The sequence below is a fragment of the Apteryx mantelli genome, chromosome 18, assembly GCF_036417845.1.
Source record: "Apteryx mantelli isolate bAptMan1 chromosome 18, bAptMan1.hap1, whole genome shotgun sequence".
NCBI lineage: Eukaryota > Metazoa > Chordata > Aves > Apterygiformes > Apterygidae > Apteryx > Apteryx mantelli.
Window position 1 is genome coordinate 10,174,634 of NC_089995.1, and position 14,992 is coordinate 10,189,625.

Genomic DNA, 14,992 nt, shown 5'->3' on the forward strand with positions numbered 1-14,992 from the left:
TATAGTCTTGTGGGTACTTGGGGCGCTTAGCGCCCCGGCTCCCTCCCTTGCTGGGTCCGAGCGGGACCTGGGTGCCGTGGGCGGGCTGCCGGCCGCACTGCCGGCCTTCGGTGCAGGTGAGCTGCACATGGCGCTCGCCGCGGCTCTGCGCACCCCGTGACGCCGCTTGCGGGAGGAAAGCGAGGCTGACTCAGTTCCTGCCCGGACTGCTGGCCGGGCTGGAGCCGGGGGGAAAGGGGAACTGCGCTGTGCCCCGAGCTCCGGGGTTTCGCTCGGTTCACCGCCGTGGCTCTGCCTGGGCCGGCGCAGCTGCCTGCCCGGCCCTGCCTGCCCCGAGCCCCGCGGCAGGGAGCGGAGCGGGGCGGCTCTGGGGGTGGATGCTCCGGGGCTGGTCTCTCCAGCGCCCGTGCCCCGAATCCCTGCCGCGTGCCGGCGCCGCCACAGCTGCCTTTGGGCTGCTCCGGGTGGCTGCTGGGCTCCCCTGGCGCTGGGATTTTGTCCCTGTGCCATGTCTCCCCCTCACCCTGCGTTCCCGCAGTGCCGTCCCAGGGCATTGCTTTTACCCTGAGCACAGAAGCGCGTGGTCGGCCCGCATCCCGGTCGGCCCGCATCCCAGCCGGCACCGGCTCCTGGCTGGCCCCGCTGCCGCCGCAGCGCAGCAGGAAGATGCGTGGCTGTAAAACGGAGCAGGCCTGTTGCCCGGCCGGTCTTTAATTAAGCGCCAACCCGGTATAAACCAACTGTCCCAGCCGAGCTGGACTCATTACTTTATTGCTCCGCAGGGCAGGAAGGTCTGGGGGCTGCTCTGCTGTGTGCTCGGCTCTTCCTTTTCCCAACAGGAAGCGGGGGAGGGAGGCGGCCACTAATTGCTTGCAGCTTTCCAGCTATAAAGCCCTGGATTTGCAAAAGGAACGAAAGAGTTAAAAAAGACAAGTTTGGAGGAAGGACCACCTGCAGGAGCTGGGGAGGAAGGTCAAGGAGCTGATGGGAAGGAAGCAGAGGCTGCTCAGGTTGGGTGCTTTGAGATCCTCGTTTGCTGGGCACCGAGTTTATTCGTTTCTCAGGTTTTTGAACCCAAGACTGCCCTGTTGCTGCTTGCGTGTATTACGGACCTGCAGCGTGCACCTAAGCGCACAGCAAGGGCTGCGCCTTGCCCTCCGTCCCTGCGTGTTGCTGCTGCCACTGGTTTGGAAGAGGCCGAGGATTTTCTGCAGCCCGAATGGGCGCTACCGGATGGCGGGATGGATGGAGCTGTCGTAGTGGTGCTGGCTGCGGTGCCCCGTTAGGTGCCAGGCTCGGCCCCCCGAAACCCTTTCCGCCCTCGTTTGGGCTCTTGCTTCTTCCCTGCACTGGCACCTACCAGGGAGAAATGCTGCCGGCCCCGTTTGTGGGGGTTTAGGTTAATATTGGCAAGGCAGGCAATGAGAGTTGGGAAAACCCTTCTCAGCAACCTTTGCTGCTCTGGGCTGTGCCGCGGGCTTTGTGCAGAGGCCGGCTGGGCCGCCGGGCTCGGAGCGGAGGTACGAAATGGGTGGAGGACGGCCTGGGCTCCAGCGGACAAATCCCGCTGGCATTCAAACACAAATGCAGCCTTAAAACCGCGGGAAAAAGGAACGCGGCCTGCTCTGAATCACAAAGGAGCAGCCCGTGGGCGCCTGTGCCGCCGGCTGCATCTGCTCCCTCCGCTGCCCCGCAGCCGGCCCTCCGTCCGTCCGTCCATGGGCAGGCGCCGGCCCGAGCCCCCCATGCCCATAGCACCCCCGGGACATGGGGATGTTGGTCTGGCACCGCGGGACCTCCAGCTGCCCGGTTTACACCCAGCTCTGGACTGGTTTCCCACCTCAGGCTCACGGTTGTGGCCTCATCACCCTCCTCGCCCTCCTCGCCTGCCCGTCCGCTGAGCAGACGCTCGCTTCCGACTGCAAAAGGATCACTGCTTCCACGCGCAGGGGCGGTGCGGGGCCGGTGCCCTCACGTCCCTCCGGATCTGCGGCTGCCACCACGGACAAGTCACCCCTTCCTTCCCGCGACAGCCGGCGCGGCTGCGGCTGCGGCTGGGCGACGGCGAACGGCACCCAGCGGCGGGGCACTACACCTCGCTGCAATCGGTTCCCGCGTTTCCTTCTCAGCCAGGAAGCCCCGGGAGCCGGGCAGGGAACGGCGGCCCCCCACCTCGCCTGCCGCGCGCGCCCTGCGCGGCAAAGCCGGAGGGCTCGTGGCGAAGCCTCGGCCGCCCCCTCTTTTTTAATGACACGGGAAATAAAGACACGGCGAAGCTGCCGCCTGGAGCCCGGGGGTCCCGCGCAGGTAGGGCAGGCGGCAGCCGCGGTGGCGGCGGCGGCGGCGGCGGCGGGGGGAAGCCCTGCGCGTAACGGGAGGAACCATTTGGTGGCCACCTCGTGTGACCATCTGCAAGCGATTACGGCGTCGGCGCTCATAAAAGCCGGGATTCAATCAGCCGCGCCGCAGGTAGGGCGGGAGGCCGGGGGCAGCCCCAGCGCGGGGCGGGCAGGCGGGCTCGCTCGCTCCTCGGGGCCGGCCCTGCTCCCCGGCGTGAGGCGCGGGCCGAGTCCAGCGCTTGAACGCCCCGTTTTGACTTCCACGGCCCTGGGCGGGAGCTTCAAACGAGCACGTCCGTCCCCTCGGCTCCTGGAGCCCGTTCAGGGCCTCAGGGGAGCCATGAAGCGCGGTTCCTCGCCGAGGGGATCGTCTTTCCCCTCCACGGCCCGACGGGGATGAAGGGAGGCTCCCAGCGGGGCCACGGGAGCCTCTCCGCGCCCAGAGTCCTCCGCAAACCACTTCTTCCCTATGGGACGTTTTGAGAAGGAAGAGGGGGAGAAGAAGGAGAAAGAAGGAAGAAACATTCCCCTTTCCATGGAAACGGTACAACGTCTCTAACGGCAGGTTTTCCAGACTGCAGGAGAGGTGCCGCCCCGACGCCCCCAACTCGCCGTATTTTGGCGGAAGCCTGACGCCGGCGGGACGGTGCTCGGACGCTCGGATCCCGGCGGCCCCCAAAGCGGGTTTGCGCCCCAAAGCGCGCAGCCCCGGGCGAAGGCAGCCCAAGCCCTGCCTCACCCCCCGGCCCGGGGCGCAGTGCCCTAATTCCCCTTTTGGCCCTTCCCTTGCCGAGAAAAAGCCGAATAAGCAGGCGGGAGCAGGGCAGGCCCCCGGGAAAGGCCCCTTATCGAGCTCAGCCGCCGGGGCGAGTGTTTCTGATTCGGGGGACGGGCGCGACCCGCGTTTCGCAGCGGCAGCCCCGAGAGCTGAAAGCGCCACGGGCAGAGCGACGGGGCTCCCGCGGCAGCGGCCGCCCCAAGCCCCCGTCCGTCAACAGCTCGCCGCGAGGCGGCGGGTGCGCAAACAAGCTGCAGGTGCGGCCGCTGCGGCGGGGCGCCGGCTATCGGCACCAGCAATAACCTCTAATTAATCTTTAATGGGGTGATGAGCTGATAACGGGGCCGGGAGGGCGCAGCTCTTCCCGAGGGACGAAGAGCGCGGGCGCCCTGGAGCCGCGCTGCGGCACCGTGCTGCCGGCTCTGCCCGTGCCGAGCGCCGGCGCCCTCCCGGGCCGAGCGAGCGAAGCCGGCCGCTGCGCGCACGGCGCGAGGACAGCTCCGTTTCGCCAGCCCTTGGGGACGGCGCGCGGGGCTGCAAGCAGGTGGGTAGATCGGCGCGAGCGGCACGGAAAGGCCACAAAACGCGTCCGCAGGAAAAGCCTCGCGAGGGTCCCGAGCGCTTCGCGGCATGGTGGTAAGGCAAAAATAAAACCGTCAAGCGGTTATATTTAATTTCTTCATCTGAGGCTTAACGGTTTGGCATAAGGACGGAAAAGAAAAGCACACGCACAACAAAAATCCTTATCCTCCCTATAGTAATAAGCACAAGTTTAACCAGCCCGAGACTATGGCTTTACAATAGCAATGCTGTGCTGTAACTTATTGGAGAGCTGCCTAGAAAATCATCAGAAAGTATTTTAAATCCAGCATAACATACATATTTATGGATCACCTTCTGTTTTACTGGGCTCCCTGAAAGCAATGCGAGGCCTGTTTGACTTCTCTCCATAAAACGGCTCGCGTTTCACATGCGAGGAGATTGGCGTCTCCCGAGCTAATTAACACGGGTCCCCCTCCACCTCCGCATTTTCCACGCGGGGTTATGCTGGCGACGCGCTGTCTGTAGCGACCGCGGCGCTGCCCGGCCCCGGCCCCGGCCGCCGGCGCGAGGGGGCACGGCACGGGAGCGCGGCGCGGCCAGGGCCTGCGCTATGTCAGGACGCAATTAGCCCGTGGGTAATAGCACTTCATTAGCCAGGCAGTTCCTATTCACCGGCCCTAATCCGCTCTCTAAAGAAGGGCTGGAGCCATGGAGCGCTTTTCCCGCTTTCCTGAAAGGCAGGAAAGCGTTTTGGAAAAGGGCCCCAGAGCGCGCTGGTGGCAGCGAGCCGGGTGCCGGGGTGCAGCCGGCCGTGGGCCCCGGCTCGAGGCGGAGAAGTGGCCCTGAGCAGCGCAGGAACGGTGGTGGCGGGGCCAGCTCCTGCCCGGCAGCTCCGCGCGTCCCCGCTCACCCGGAGGAGACGCTGGATGGGGGCACCGAGCACCTGCCCTTCTCCCCGGCCTCAAAAATCACACCGTTCCCTAGGCAGCGAGACGCTTTCAGTATCAAACCAGAGCCGACTGCGGGTGGGGACGCGTCGGAGGATGGCACCCAGTGGGGACGCGCAGGAGGATGGCACCCGGTGGGGACACGCCGGAGGATGGCACCTGGTGGGGACGTGCTGGAGGATGGCACCTGGTGGGGACATGCTGGAGGATGGCACCCGGTGGGGACACGCCGGAGGATGGCACCTGGTGGGGACATGCTGGAGGATGGCACCTGGTGGGGACGCGCAGGAGGATGGCACCCGGTGGGGATGTGCTGGAGGATGGCACCCAGTGGGGACACGCAGGAGGATGGCACCCAGTGGGGACACACCAGAGGATGGCACCCAGTGGGGACGCGCAGGAGGATGGCACCTGGTGGGGACATGCTGGAGGATGGCACCCAGTGGGGACGCGCAGGAGGATGGCACCCAGTGGGGACACGCCGGAGGATGGCACCTGGTGGGGACGTGCTGGAGGATGGCACCCAGTGGGGACACACCAGAGGATGGCACCCAGTGGGGACGCGCAGGAGGATGGCACCCGGTGGGGACGCGCAGGAGGATGGCACCTGGTGGGGACATGCTGGAGGATGGCACCCGGTGGGGATGCGCCGGAGGATGGCACCTGGTGGGGACACGCAGGAGGATGGCACCTGGTGGGGACGTGCTGGAGGATGGCACCCAGTGGGGATGCGCAGGAGGATGGCACCTGGTGAGGATGCGCAGGTGGATGGCACCTGGTGGGGACACGCTGGAGGATGGCACCTGGTGGGGACGTGCTGGAGGATGGCACCTGGTGAGGATGCGCAGGTGGATGGCACCTGGTGGGGACACGCCGGAGGATGGCACCTGGTGGGGACGTGCTGGAGGATGGCACCTGGTGGGGACGTGCAGGAGCAGCCTCTGCCAGTGCTGCGGGAGCCACCGGCGCTGCGGGAGCTGGGAAGACGCTGCGAGCTCCCACAGCTCCTCGGCCGGCAAGTGGCCCGGTGCGGGATGCGCAGGGGACGGTGCGGCCCAGCGACGGCGGCTTTCTGCTGCTGGGACCTTGCAGCCAAGTCTGCTGTTCTTTTTTTTTTTTTCTTTTCCCCTTTTTCATTCTGCGAAACAAAACGCTCTGGGGAAATTATACCGGCGGTAGGAAGTGGCGTGAAAGTTGCAGGCAGGAAGCCGATGTGTGTCAAGAAGGGCCGGCGGTGAGAGGCGGCAGGAGGCAGAAGGTGAGCACCCAGCGCGGGGAACCCCCCTCCCTCGCGGCGATGGGCCGATTAGAGGCAGGAAGCGAGCCGGGGCGCTGCGCTCGCTCCGCGTCGCGCTCGCCGCTTTGATTCGAGCTGCGGCTGCGGAGCTCCCGCCGCTGGCGCCCCGCGGCGGCTTCGACGCCCGCGCCGCGCGGACCCCTCGCCGGGGGCCTTCCCCTCGGCTGGAGGCGCCCGCCGGCTAGACGCTGCCCTGGCAGCACCGCTGCCGCGGCGGTACCGCAGCGGGGGAGCGGCGCTTGGGGTTTTTCATGCCCGCCCCCATAAGAAATAACCATCGCTCGAGCCTCAGAAAGAGGCAGACTAAGCACGGCAGTATTTTAGGTCACAAGAAGTAGCTGTGTAGGAAAGTTTGCTGCCCTGGTTTAAGGCAGCTGCTGTAATGTCACCCAAATCTTCAGAAAGCCCCTCGTTTACAGCAATAGCCTCCTGCCTCCGCCGGGCTGGAGGCGGCGGTGAGGGGCCTTCGCTCGCTGGGAGCGTTAATAGTTATTGATGCTTGTGACTGCACGGGAACCACAGGCCAGCTCCTAACTACAGATGCCGCGATAGACGGCAACCGATTTCCACCACGGGCACTTGTGAACGTCCCAGGAACGGCTGCTCAGCGCCTTCGCCCCTGCAGCCCCCCGCAGCCCCGGGCTCCTGAATTCGGGGATGCAGACAGCCCACGGGATTGCAGCCGTCCCAGGGCCCGATGGGGCTGAGTTTGCACGTGTGTGGGGAGACCTCGGCCAGGCTTGGAGCACCGGGACCGTTTGCTCCAGGGAAGGCGCGACGCTGGCGGCCGCGCTCGGCAGCTCCGCCTGGGAGCCAGCAGCCCGGCGAAGGCGGCAGCGGCAGCAGCACACGTGCTGCTCAGCCACCTTGGCAATAAAATACTCCCCACTCGCGTTGCGTCTCCATTTGCAGCGCGGAGAGCAAGGCTGCCTGGTTGCACCGCTGCTGTTTCACCCTCCGGTTTCATTCATGCCACAGAGCAGGAGCCGCTTTCGCTTTCGCGGCGGCAGCGACCGGCCTGCCGCGGCTCCCGCTGCGGTGTTGGGTGGCGAGTGCCGCCGGCAGCCGCGCGGGAGGAAGCGCAGCAGCAAATCGCAGCCCGCGCCGGGAAACGGCGGCCTTGGCTCCTTGGTGCTGCGCCTGGTGACAGCTACCCTTGCTTCCCGTTAAAACATGCCCAGCGCCGGAGGCGGCGCTGCTCCCAGCCCATCCCAGGGGCCGGGGCGTCGCGCCTGGCGTGAAGATTCACCAAGAACCACGATAACCCGAGTGAAAGCACAAATCTCCTACGGTCGAAGAAAACACCTTGTTTTCATTCCGCCCTTTTTGCCGTTTCGCAGTCCTGGCTGCTTCTCCATGAAAGGCGATAGGTGTCCTGCATGGGGGTTTTCACCCCAGTGTCCCGTATGGGGGTTTTTCCCGATGGAAAGGCGCATCTCGGGGTGAGCGTGCTCAGCCGCAGCCGAGGCTTGGCCACGCAGCACGAGGGCACAAGCTCCCGTGCGGCTCAGCACCAGCCCTGCCGCGAAGCGGGAGCAGGGTTTGGCGTGGACGATCCCCGAGCCCGGGCTCCTGGGCCCCGGAGCTGTTGGCGCCTGCGACGGGAGCCTCAGGACTGCGGATACCGGCAGAAATGGTTAGCGGCGGATGGGAGCTGTTGAGGGGCTGCCGGTCGGGATTCCTGCTGGCTCCGCGGCCGCCCAGCCCTGCCTCCAGCCCGCTCCAGTTTACCCAGGACCCTGGGTGACACGAGGGTGACGCAGGCAGGGGACGGGTCTCGGGACTTGCATTGAGACCAGGGTCAGCTTGGAGCGGCCGGGCACCGCTGCACACCCCCTCCCTCCCACCAGACACCACCGCTTTTGCCTTTCGGTCCTCTGTTGAACGACTGTGTCTTAGGATCCAGCAAAAGCAGCTCAACAGTGCAGAAAACAGCACGGCCTGTGTAAGGTGCGGGCGTCTCATCCCAGCTCCGACACTGACTCGCTACAGCCTCGGTCATGTCACATCATCCTCACGTTCACTCTTTTCCAGGCACAGCGAGGAGTATAATACTGCAACGACAGCGATAAGGCGTTGCCTCCGTTCGGCGGCGGTGGGGGAGCAGGTACGCCCGTCGGATAAGCTGGCGCTGCCGGAGCCAGCTGGATGTCTCCTCTCACCGGCGGGGCCGGCCGCGGCCAGGTCAGTGGCTGCAGCCTCCTGCGGGGAACAGGTAACCCACCTCTCCCGTGCCGGATGGGGCTGGGAGACCCGGGCAAGGCCTTGCTGGCGGCCCCACGTGCCTGCAGGGTCGGGTCTGCGCCGGCTTTGGGTTTCTCCCTGAACTGCTGGCCTCAGCTCAGAGCCATTAATAACAAGCTCCAGTTATGTCTCTCCAGCCCCGCAGCCCCGATTTTCTTTTAAGACTACACCGAGATGGAAATGAATTATCTCTCTTCATTTTCGTTTTCCCTCTGTCTGCGCTGCTGGCAAATTAACAGCTTCCCTCCATGCCAAATGGTCTGCAGTTTATCTCCCGAAGCACAAGTTTTACTCCCAATCTGCGCGCAGGAAACTTCAAGTAATTGCAGAAAACTATTCTGAAAGGGATCCAGCAGCAAAGAAGTCAAATAAATAGGGACCATATGCAGCGCGAGAGGCAGACCCGCTGCACAAAGATGCTCTCATTCGAAGCGCTCCAATCTGAGGCGGCATTGACAGGAGCCACCCCGAGCGGAGACCGCGTGGCGTGTCTGCCCCGCACCAGCCGCCCTGCTAAGGAGGGTATTTTCTGATACGAAAACATTCTCCTTCGTTTATAGGTTTCGGTGCCAGAAGCCCACCATATTTGCAGACTTAGTTTTGCATGCACATTTGTTGAGTGCATTTTTGTTAAGGGAAAAAGAGGCTTTTGGCGGAGGAGGGAAAGCAGAGCTCGCTGTTAACCCCGGGACTCCCTGCCGCCGGCGACTCAAGCCCTGGGGCCCGGCTCGTTACGCAGGGCTCTCACAAGGTTCCCCTTTGCTGTTACGTTGCACAGGGCTTTGCCGAAACGTGCTTATTCCAGCTCAGGCAGCCGCTCCACCTTCCGTGGCGGCGCCAGGCCCGCTCGCATCCCTTGGCATCCTGTGATTCATCTTCCCCCCCGTTAAAGGGGGCAAGCGCTCTGCAGCCTCCCCGCGCAGCTGGGACTCGCCACGCGAGGCGCGGATAACGCTGCCCCGTGCGAAACGGGCTCCGGTGCCGGGTCCGGCCTCGCACCAGCGCGAGGTCTCAAGCTCTGTGACCAGCACTGACAGCTTTGGAGAGGAGGCAGCAATGGATGTAAAGGAAAAATCCCTACAGAGACATACCCTGGGGCTTTTGAATCCAGCCGCGCTTCGCGGCCGAGCCCCACGGGCTGCGCTGCAAAGGGTATTTCAAGCCCCGGCTCCGTCCCCTCTGGCCGCGCTGCTGGGAGCAGGGAGCCCCGCTCCCCCGCGGGAGAGAGGCAGCAGCAGGACTAACCGGCAGGCCCGGTGCCCGCTGCCTGCTGCGCAGCACGGCAAAGCGCTCGGAGGTTCCCCCGCACAGCCCGACGCGCTCGCGGATGGCAGCCACAGCCCCGGCACCGCTGCCCTCCGGGCTCCAGCCCGCAAGCACAAACACGGGAAGAGTCCTCCCAACACCAGCAGCACCGCTCAGAGCCATGTATGAGCTCCAGTGTGTGCAAAACTGGGGAACAGGGCGGATCCGGTGACGCTGTCAGGAAAGTACCCCACTGCAGAGACCTTTCCCAGGCAGAACTGCTCCTCCGGCCAAAAGGACGCGGGTATTCCCGGCCGTCTGCTTCCCGGCAGCCTGCTTGCCCCGAGCTCTCGGCACGCCGCGTCAGCACAGTGCGCTGCGCTGAGCTGCTCCCGCCTGCCCCGGTGCGGTGCTCCCGGTTCTCCTCCTGCTCCGCGTCCCCCGTGCGCCCGCGCCAAGAGGGCGAACGCAGCCGGTTGCACAGCGGCTCTTGGGCGGTTTTGATCCACGGGGCTTGCTGACCTGCCAGCTGGTGGATCCGTGCGAGAGACGTGTCCTGGCAAGCAAACCTGCTCCGAAGCAGCCCGTACCAGAGACCGTGCACCTTCGCAAAGGTTTACTCGGCGGAATGACAGGGGGACCGTGCCCGACCCCTCACGCCTGGCTCCGAGCGCCCGTTGCACAGGCGTCGTTGCAGGATGGGCCCGTGGGGCAGCGAGGGAGGTCTGCAATGTCCACACGGCTCCTCTTCCCCGGGCACCGTCCTCGCAAGCGCCGCGGCGCGCTCGCGGGAGGCGGCTGGCGGCGGGAGTGACCACGGGGAAAGCCTCCGCTGCCCGGCGCGGCGCCCCGGCCGCGGCACCGCTGACCGCGAGGGCTTCCTCCCAGCACCACATCAAGGAGCGCCTCGGCGGCAGCCCGCTCGCACCTCTCCTTTCGGCCAGGACCTCGCAGCTGGCCACAAGCAGCCCTCAGCAACGCTTCGCGGCCAGGGCAGGTGGGGTGGGGGCGCTGGCCTCCCCGAGGTCCTCGTTGCCCTGCAGCAGGACGATGGGCATGGACGTACCTTGAGCCAGTGGACTTCAAGTCCAGGCTGAGCCCCAGGCCTCATGGTTGGCATTGCGGCGCTGAGGACCTCCTGTGCCCCCTGTATCCTCCTCCCAGCCCTGAGGAGCATCCCCGTGCAGTGTGATAGGGTCCCCAGGTTGCTCATGCTGCTCCTGCCACCACCTCCTCCCCCCTCCGTGGAGCAGCACATCCCTCACGCCAGCTCGATGCCTTTTTCTGACGGCAGTGGAGGAGCCAAATACCTTCCCTTGACCTTTCTGTACTTGTACTTTATCCCTCAGAGGGAAAAAACTGCTGTGCAAGGGAAGATCTTCCTCCCATCTTGGCAGAAACCAAAAGTTTCCTGTAGGAGAACCGTGAGAAGATCTTCACTTCAAGCTTGGGAATCCCGCGGCTGCCAGAGAGCATTTTGGACGGCCCCGTCGGGATGCGGTCCCTCTTGGAGGAGCTGCCAGGCTCCCGCTGTCCCACGACGACACAAAATGCTCAGATACATATCATCACTCAACGCCAGGGAAAAGAGAGTGATGATTAGAAAGAAGGAAAATAATAATGGCTAATGCTTCCAAAAGTAACTGGGGGAGCCTCAATTTAGAAAGCCAAAATTGAGATCCCTTAAAGAGGCTTGTTTTCCAGAGGTTTTTCAGAAAAGCCCGTCTCCCTTTCCTCCCCTCCAACCCCATCCCAAGGAGCTTTCCGTAGTTTGGCACCAGGATTATTTGCCATCGCTGCAAACTGTGGACGGGAACTGCTATTTAAGATGCTTGTCTGGCTGGCGCTGGGGCCGCGGAGCGAGCCGGGATGGCTGAGCGGCAAGGAGCCGTCTCACCAAATCCTCCGGCTTGCCGAGCGGCTAGCCTGCATGTGTCATCAATAACGGGTTAGTGTTACCCGGGGGTTGGGACGTTACCCTGAGCGAGGCTGTTGAAAATAGTCCCTGGCACGCATCCACCTGCCTGTCCCGGCCAAACGGCCTCCAAACTCGCTTCCAGCTTCTCGCATCACCCCTAGTGGAAAGAGGTGTCTCGCTCCGTTTCTCATTCCTCCTCTTCGCTTCCTTCATCTTCCTCAGTCCCGCGCCTCTCCCCGCGCGGGGAAGCCGGCGCCGCGTCCCCTTCCCCGTAGCTGCAGCGAGAGGTAGCCTGCCTATATAAAATTAGCACCCTAGCAGGAGGCTGCGGGAGGAAAGCTGCTCGGAGCGGCTGCAATGGGAAGCAGATGCTCTCTGATTAAGGCCACATGCGAAGGGGAGAGCGGCCGAGGGAGCCCGGCCCCGGCCCCGGCTGCGGGACGGAGGGGCCTTTCGGCGCTCGGCTCCTGCCCCGGGAGCGCGGGAGCAGGCAGGGAGCCGGGGCCGCTCAGGCCAGGACCTGGCGGAGCTGCAGGTGCCGACGCAGAGCCGTGTTTCGGGTCCGGAGGAGCAATCCGGAGCGGTCGGCTGCTTCCGCCCAGCGCTGCCAACCCGAGCCCAGAGCGGCAGGGTGAGGGGCCCCGAGGTCCCGGGGGGGCCCGGTTTGGCCAGCAGGGCCGGAACCGCGGCTCAGGCGCGCGGGGGCCGCTGGCTGCTGCCGGGAAGGCGCAGCGGCCCCGTGCCCGCCGCGAGCCCAGCACAAGGACCATTTGCAACCTGCTCTTAGAGCAGCGAGCGCCGAGCTTCAGAGAGCAGCTCGCTCCCCAGCCGGCCAGCCGCCCCCCCGCGCGGCCCCGGGTCACCGAAATGCTGTATATCTCTCCGCTGCCGCCCTGCAAAAAGCAACGCAGCTAAGTTTCAAAGTCCAGGGGCCAGTGACCCCGAGACAGGCCTCTCCCGCGCGCCGGCTCGGGGAGCGCGGGAGGAAGGCGCGGGGTTTTCCAGCTGCAATCACCTCCTGCATCGTCCCGGGAGTTAAAAGCCCTGCACTGAGCGGCGGTGTAACTTGAGAGCGATTTTCTTGATAAGATCGAGGCAAAGGGGTGAGTTTGGGAAGGTCAGGTCGCGCGGGGCACGCTTCCCCCTCCGAACACAAGCATGGGGCCGACCGTGCCATCTGGGCGAGGGAAGACATCGGTGGGTGCTGCTGCCTTTGGTTCTTCTCATTTTCTTCCCTTTCATGGTTTTGCCTTTGAAGGGGCGAAGTCCCCGCTTATCTCCTGCCCTCTCCAGTCTCGCAGAAGGTTTCTTCGGCTTCGCGAGAAGGGATGGCCATTTCTGTTTCTTCTCAAGGCATTTTTCCACCCACCCTCTCTGGCCCTGGTGGGAATTGTCAGCTTTGAGATAACGAGAAGGATGAATTGTTAGTACAGGATGTTGCACGAAGCCCAAGTGCTATTTGCAGGCAATTTTAATAAGTAATAATAAGGAGAGAGAACTCCAAAGGAAGTAACCTGGTACAGCAGACAAGTCAGATTTATCAAGGCAGAGAGGAAATACTCCCCAGAAATGAATCTGGCATGAGTTCCTGCACACCAGTCCCACGATCCTGTCTGCCACCACAGGCAACTCTTATCTGAAACAGTCCAGTGTTTAAAATAGACTGGAAAATAAATAGTCTTCCAGCGCGACTGATCCTCCAGAGCCTGCAGTTCATCCCAGCAGCATTTACAGTTTTCTCTGGAGTGTTTCCGACATGTACTTCAAGGCCTTCCAACTCCTTTCTCCTCCCCTGCTTGTGACATTAATGAACCTTAAGGGATTCTTAAAGCACATGTTATGTGGATGTATTTGCAGGCAGCAGCAGGAGAGAGACGTTCCCAGCCCTCCGTGCCTCGGTAGACGGAGAGTCACTTTGCAAGGCATATTCCAAACAGGAATCAATCAAACGCCAGCTTTAAGTGTTGCTGTGGCAGCTCTGCTAGCCGTGAAGTTGTTTAATGTTCATTGTTCGCAGCTGTGTCACGCTAATAGAGTATTTTATTGTTTTTCCAGTTGTACTTAAAACTATCATTCGTTATCCTGCCCAGCCAGCGAGCGCCTCACCTTTAATTGATGACACGAGACGAAATGCCTGCTAAAAGTTTCCAGTGGCTTTACCGCAACTGGAGCTGGCGAGCTGCCACGGCGAGCTGCCCGGCCGGGCGGCCTCGGCGGCGCTGCCTGGCGCGGCCCGGTGGGGCGGCCGCGGCCGATGGTGGCATCTGTCCGTCCGCTCGCCCCCGGCAGCGTCTGTCTGTCCGCCCAGCGCGGGCGCCAGCGCGTTTAGGCGATTGCAGCGGGCAGAGCGGCGGCCGCGGGAGCGGGCCGGTGCCGCCGCGCGGGGCTGCGTGCCGATGGCTGCGGGAGCCGCTCCCGCACCCGGAGAAGGGCCCTTTTGGCCGTCAGGGAATTCCCCCCCGTTCCGTGTAGTCCCGGCAGGCTCCCTACGGTAGTTGAAAGGAACGGCTTTAAAGAAAAAGAACTTAAACAACCCCAAAGTGAAGGGCCTGTAATTTATTTACTCCCCCCAATCAGTGCTGGTTGCAAATCACTCTGTATAAAAATAACTCCTTTCTCCAACTTTTGATCTCTGATATTCCTGTGTTTCCCTGGGGAAAATGTAAATCTATGAACTTATTACTAATGTTTCCTGTCCCTGACAGTGGAGCCAGTTGATATTTTACTTGAGAAGCCGGAGAGAAAAAAAAAAAAAAGAAAAAAACCACGCAGCATAAACTTAATGACTGCAGACTGTTTCCAATCTTAGTTTCACTTTTCAGATGGAGAGTTTCCATCTTACAACAGGGAGAGGGAGATTTTTAAATAAAACATGATTTAACTTCAGCCAAACTTCCTCCTAGTGTTTATGCTTTTGGCTTGGGGCTTGATCCGTTTAAAGCTGGTTCCTTTTGAAGCAGCCCCGGCCCATCAGCGCGCACCAGCGCAGGGCCTTGCAAATCGTCCCGCACGCTTTTAAATCGTAATTCCCTCGGCCTCCATGCACTCCGCTCCCCGCCCCGAGCCCCGGCCTCCGCACCCCCTTTCCCGAAGCTGGAGGGTTGCTCCGGGGGTGCTGTTGGAGGGGGGCGATGGCAAAGCTCCATGGAAAAGGGCCGGCAGCCCCGAGCTGAGCCGAGGCCGAGCCGGGGCTGGATGCGCCTGCGCCCGCGGCATCCCGCCGGCCCGGGACTGCGGCCGCCCGGGGCGCCTGCGCCTGCCCGGGGTGCGCGGAAGGCAGCCGGGAAGCGCGAGCGGCCCCGCGGCGCAGCCCCCTGCCCCGCGCCGAGCTGGGGCCGCAGTGGAGGCGCCTCGGCATGCCGGCACGGCGCGGGGTGCGGGCCAGCATGGGAGCCGCTGGCGGATGGGCACCCAAGGGGGCAGAGCGGCGGCGTTCGGATCTGGCGCGCGGGAACCCTTAAGAGCTGCCGTTTGCTCCCTGCCGCTGTGTTTTGGGGAAAAAATAAGTTTGGAAAGTTTCAAAATCGTCTCATTTTGGTGCGTCCTTCCCAAAACTCAGCAGGTTTGCAGCTCCGAGCAGGCCTTGCTTAGGAATACAAGTTCCTTAGCGCTCGGAAAGGCAACTGGCACCGGAACAAAACGCTTCAAGGCGATGAAATGAGATGTCGCTCGGCCTGCAAC

General features: G+C 63.2%; 1 long non-coding RNA gene across 1 annotated transcript; it reads left to right on the top strand.

Moving 5' to 3' along the window:
• Positions 1-11,022: 11,022 nt before the first annotated feature.
• LOC136993625 (uncharacterized) lies at positions 11,023-14,197 on the top strand. The gene is made up of 2 exons (XR_010886015.1): positions 11,023-11,341; positions 13,367-14,197. It is a non-coding gene; the product is annotated as an uncharacterized lncRNA (long non-coding RNA).
• The last annotated feature ends 795 nt before the right edge of the window (positions 14,198-14,992 follow it).